This window comes from Erinaceus europaeus, chromosome 9 (genome assembly GCF_950295315.1).
Source record: "Erinaceus europaeus chromosome 9, mEriEur2.1, whole genome shotgun sequence".
Classification (NCBI taxonomy): Eukaryota; Metazoa; Chordata; class Mammalia; order Eulipotyphla; family Erinaceidae; genus Erinaceus; species Erinaceus europaeus.
The window spans coordinates 110,742,464-110,746,959 of record NC_080170.1 but is presented as its reverse complement, the minus strand read 5'-3'; the positions used below and the strand labels follow the sequence as shown (position 1 = coordinate 110,746,959).

Sequence of the window (4,496 nt, the reverse complement as noted above, 5' to 3'; positions counted from 1 at the left end):
GTGCCCAGAGCCACATGGAGCAGAGCACGGCTCTGGCCTCTCAGTCATGGGAAATACTCAGTCTCATGGATCAACCTCTCAACACCCTAGTTAACTGGGGAGGTAATTACAGAAGCAAGACTTTCCACCTTCTGCATCCAACAATGACCTTGAGACCATACTCCCAGAGGGGGCTAAAGAATAGGAAAGCTATCAGGGGCGGGGATGGGATACAGAGTGTGGGTGTTCGGAATTGTGTGCAGTTGGACCCATCTTTTCCCAGTCTTCTCTCCTCATGCCAGGCTGAGCTGGAACCCCATGTTTCCCAGCAGGGGCTCTGGGCAGGGGATGAGGGGCTGAGAATGGCCAGGGGCTGGTGTCTACCCACAGGTGCTGGACACAGGGGAGCAGGTGATGGTCCCTGTGGAGGTCCTGGAAGCGCAGAACTAGGGGCCACTCTGGCAGTTCCTCCTGTCTGGAGCCATGGCCGGGGCTGTGTCTCACACGGGGACAGCACCGCTGGACAGGGCCAAGGTCTACATGCAGGTGGGGCAAGGAGGAGCTGGGGACACAGCCTGGGAGGCAGGGGTAGGGTAGAAATCAGGGGGCTCAGAGGGAGTTGGGGGTGGCCAAGGGGATCAGAGAGGAGTCAGGGTTGAGGGAAGAGTGGAGAAAGGGGCCCAGGGGCAGCTGGGAGGGGGCTCAGCTGGGAGCCAAGCAGATGCAGTCCTGAGATTCCAGGTGCATGCCTAACAGCATGGGATCATGCTTTCTCCCTCTGTATAACATGAGGACATGCAACACAGCCATTGTTGAAAGGGGCTAGGTGGTGGCTAGCTTTGGGCCCTGGAGTGGCCTGGTACAGGGCCCAAGGCTTCTCATGCAGACCTGTTTCCCCTCCCCCAGGTGTACTCCTCCAAGAAACACCTGCTGAACCTCCAGGGCGGCCTGCGGAGCCTGGTCCAGGAGGGTGGGCTGCGCTCACTCTGGAGGGGCAATGGGATGAATGTCATCAAAATCGCCCCAGAATATGCAGTAAAATTTTCAGTATTTGAGAAGGTGTGGGGACCCTCTGCTCCTCCAGCCAACCCTCCACACTCCCTCCTTGCCCTGCCCAGATTTCACACCCTTTCCTGGACCCACAGTTTCCCTGGGGTGGGGTGGAGGCAGGCCTCTCTCTGCCTCCCCTGGAGACACTGCTGGCACAGAGGTGGGGGCTGCCCAGTGTTTCTCTCCAGTGTGTATCCTTCCTGCCCCAGGTGAAGGACTCCCTTTGTGTGGAGCCCACGGCTCCCTCCATGGAGGAGCACCTTCTGGCCAGCTCCCTGGCTGTGGCCACCTCACAGTCGCTCATCAACCCCTTGGAGGTGAGCACTGGGGACCTGGCCACACATTCCTTCCCTCACACAGTTGCCTCCTCTGTAAACTGCTAGGACCCTGGCAACAGACATGACAATTATAGTCCTTGAGAGCTAGGTGTGTGTCTGTGTGTGTGTGTGTGTCACTATCATGATCTGACAAATATTTTTATATCCATGCAGACTCCAAAGACTGAGAGTGAGTATGGACTGATCCCAGCAATGACTGATATGACAGCCCACTCTCGGGGTGTCCATTTGGGGGTTTCCCACAAACCTCTGCAGAGAAATTTGAGTAGACAGTAACCTAGACTCACAATCACAGTGTCATCAAACCAGCAGGTAGAGCTTGTCAAACCTACAGGTCTTCCGCCCATGTCTTCTGCTTCCCCTTCTCCTCCTGTTCTAGTCAGCCACAGACAGGGGGAGAGAGACAGAGATGGAGATGCACTTAGGCCCATGCAGTGCCTGGGACCCAGCTGGGACCTCCTTCTGGAGACTCAGAAAACGCTGATTCTCTTTTCTTTCCTCATCCTGCCGACCTTCCTACTTCCCTTCTTTCCTACCTTCTTACCTTCCTTCCTTCCCTCTCTGCCTCTCTTCTACCTTCTCTCCATTCCTTCCTCCATTTTATCATTCATTCATTTCTGTTTTCCTCTTTTTGCAAGTACATCTCAGTTTTGAATTAGGTGGTGAGAGAGAAAGAACTTGAGTCTTTCCAGCTTGGATGTCCGGCTTGACTGCTGTTTCATCCCCTTTATGCTGACTCTCCCACCCTACTCAGTCGTTTCTCTACTGCACACCCCTCCCTCATTAGCTTGGGGAGAGGATGCAAGGACCCTCCCTTCTGCTCCCTGTCCAGGTGCTGAAGACCCGGCTCACCCTGGGATGGACCGGCCAGTACACAGGGTTAGGGGACTTGCCTGTATGATCTGGAGGCACGAGGGGACCCCAGGGACTTCTACCGTGGCTACCTGCCCAACATGATTGGCATAGTCCCCTATGCCATCACCGAGCTGGCGGTGTCCGAGGTAGGAGTGGGTGCCTGCAGGTGGGGCCAGGGCTGCAGGTGGCTGGGCCCTGACAACCTACTTCTTGCCTCTCTGCTCTTCTCTTGCAGCTGATCCAGCGTGTATGGAGGAAGACAGGGAAAGATACAGAAGAGCTTGGGGGCCTGATCAACCTAGTATCCTTCACCCTCTCCACCACCTGTGGGCAGATTGCTAGGTATCCCTTTACCCTCATAAGAACTAGGATGCAGGCCCAAGGTCAGTCTGGCCTCTGGTCAGGCACCAGTTGAACCCTCTCAGAACTAGCTCCTTTCCCAAAATTCCATCTCCAAATCTAGTGCCAAGACTCTCTTCCTCAACACAATACCAGACCTTTCCTAGTTCAGACCTGGCTCCAACAGGAGCGTCCCTTGCTGCTGTGACATCCTCATAGGGTGTCAGGATTGGAGCCTGGCCTCCTAGAAGGTCCAGTACCCTACCTAGTGAGCAGTAACTCTGGTTCTAATCCCTTTCCCTATTAATGGCTTCCACGCAGCTTGAGCCTGCCCTCCCCATTCCCTCACCCTAACTTGCCCACCCTCTAATCATCTCTGGCTGAGTCCTGAGCTTGTGACTCTGCAGACAGCATCCATGGCTCAGCCCCCAGCATGAGGGCCATCATAGGGAGCATCCTGGCACAGCAGGGTTGGAGGGGTTTCTACCGGGGTCTCAGCCCCAGTCTCCTGAAGGTGCTGCCTGCCAGCGGCCTCAGTTATGTCACCTATGAGGCTATAAAGAAAGCCCTGGGCATATAGGCAGGGAGGCTGGGTCACATGCCAGGGACACAGGCCAGGATTGTGCCTCACCTACCTTGGCACCTCCAGGGACACAACAAATAAATCTGTTAAACTGCTTATCATCCTCGTGTTTATGTTTTTAATACATACATCAGAAAGATCTTGAGGGGAAGGAGGCTTTGAGTCACTGAAGTACTAGAGGTAGGGAAGTGACCTGGAAGAACTTGGAGGTGGTTATGCTTAGCCCAATAAGCACAGAAATGAAGGACAACTACTGGATGGTTTCATTCATAGGTGGAGTCTAGAGAAATGATACACTGGAAATTGCAGATACAAAACAACAGCAAGTAGACTTTCTGAGACTTGTGAAACTTGATGCTTGTCTTTGGGACAATGGAGGAAGAACACAGAACTTTGGTGTTCAATGTGTCAATCCATATTCCACATTCCTACTAACTTGTAGCCTAATTTTACAAAAACAGAATGAAAGAACTCTGACTGGGTAGTGGGGAACACCTTTGAGCTTCCATGTCACCATGCACAGGACTGTGGTTGAAGGCTTAATGCCAGTCTGTAGGGAAAAAGCCTCACAAGCAGTGAAGCAGTGCTGCAGGTGTGTATTTTCTCCTTGCTTATTTCTATCCAAAAAAAAATGAAAAACAAGGGAGATTTTCAATTTCATGTGCCTGAATGGCCAGCACATGGATACTCCTCACCTTCTCACAGTGTCTCAGTGCCTCCTAATGACATGGGTTTCCTGAGACAGTTCAGTGATGTCCTATATCAAGAGGCCTTGATTCCAGACTGACGAGTTTGCTGTTTCTTCTTCCTTTTTACTGGCGCACATTACAGCTCTGGCTTTTTGGAACTCCTGGGTTTAATTAATAACCACTGAGTTGCCTTCTAACCCATGGCTCTACAGTTTAAAAAATAAATGTGGGAGTTGTATAAGAGTGAAGTAGTTCTCTTGTTTTCTCTCTCTCTGTGTGTGTGTGTGTGTGTGTGTGTGTGTATTTTCAGGCACTCTTGTAGGTACAAATTATGTTACGACATGAAAGCTAAAGGAAGATTTAGTTCCTATGTGCAACATAAGGAATCTAAACCTGTGCTCTTGAGAAAAAGAAAACCAATAATCACAGTCACTCTCCTCAAAGTTGTGAAAAATTCTGCTGGTTATCCTGTGTGGCGGCACAGAATTGTGGAGTGCAGTGCAGAGCAGTATCCTGGTGATTAAATGATGTTCAAACCATTACTATAAAATTATCTTTTACAATTTATTATTTATTCATTCATTATGGGCTATACATAGAAACTGAGGAGAGAGGGGAGACAGAGAGGGAAAGAGACACAGACACACCTCCAGTCATTCTTCA

At 51.3% G+C, this 4,496-nt stretch overlaps 1 pseudogene; it reads left to right on the top strand.

Moving 5' to 3' along the window:
• The first annotated feature begins 268 nt into the window (after positions 1–268).
• LOC103122142 (mitochondrial carrier protein SCaMC-3L-like) lies at positions 269–3,141 on the top strand (annotated as a pseudogene).
• Positions 3,142–4,496: the final 1,355 nt, after the last annotated feature.